The following is a 1182-nucleotide window of genomic DNA, read 5'->3' as shown; positions in this document are numbered from 1 at the left end:
TAAATATCTCTTCTCTCATCTCTTCCTTGTGACTACCCCTTCCCTGTGTCCTTCTTACATATGCATTCTTGTCTGTCTTGCTTCCCTTCTATGCAAATGAAGCCCTTCTGATCTCTCACAGTTGACTGTTCTAAGGGGTGCATCTCCCTGAGGCAGAAGTTCTATTTGCAGACTTTCTATTGTTGGACTGAGAGCTAATCCATGGCAGTGACACCAATACCAGGTCCGAAGGATAAGGAAAGACCAATAGTTGCACCTTAGTTGGTGGCTCAAAAGATTTTAAGACTCTGGTCACTACTCACCAAAATAGGAAGTGGACCAATATTTTTTATATACTATATTGTACCAATTGAGCTTAATGCCCCCTGAGACTATGGTCCTGAGGCCACAGGCCCAGTGACTCACCCCTTAAGGTGTTTGGTCGTGGCTAAGAAGCCACCCCAACCTTGTTCTCTGTAAGTTCTATGATGTATATGGACATTTTTGTAGTACAAATACACATGTGGGAATATCTTCAGACAAATCTATCTATGGTCGTGGGTATATTCCCATTTGCCTGCCCACACCTGAACTTCTCACCTGTTTGCCTATCTATCCACTTGTAGACTAATGTTTGTTATTAGTGATTATGCAGTATTGTGTATATAATTGTATTTGCCTCTGTTGTCTATATCTTTTGTGCACCCCTCTGTGTACTCCTTTTCCCTATTATTATGGTGCTAGTCACACACTTTTGTTATATTGCCTTTCCCTTCACCCAAATCAACACATGACTCTAAACTAGTCAGGAATTTTAACTCCCTTTCCTTCCCATCTCTGGTAACCAACCAAGCAAACTTCCTTCCCTGCATCAAACTTTCCTTGACTTCTTATAGTAATGAACTCATGCAATAGTTCTTCTGTGATTAACTTATTTCACTCAGCATAATGTCTTCCAATTTCATCCATGTTATGATATAATTTGTAGATTCTTCATTATTCTTTAATGGTCCGTAGTATTCCATTATGTATATATACCATTGTTTAGTTATCCATTCATCTGTTGATGGGCACTTAGCATGCATCCATCTTTTTGCTATAGTGAATAGTGCTGAGATGAACATGGGTGTGCATACATGTAATCGTGCCCTGGATATCACCTCTTTAGGATATATTCCTAATAGTGGAATTGCTGGACCAAAT

The sequence above is a fragment of the Orycteropus afer genome, unplaced genomic scaffold (genome assembly GCF_000298275.1).
Source record: "Orycteropus afer afer isolate SDZICR_OR568_19922 unplaced genomic scaffold, OryAfe1.0 scaffold00520, whole genome shotgun sequence".
NCBI classification, from domain to species: Eukaryota; Metazoa; Chordata; class Mammalia; order Tubulidentata; family Orycteropodidae; genus Orycteropus; species Orycteropus afer.
This window is presented reverse-complemented; position numbering follows the sequence as displayed.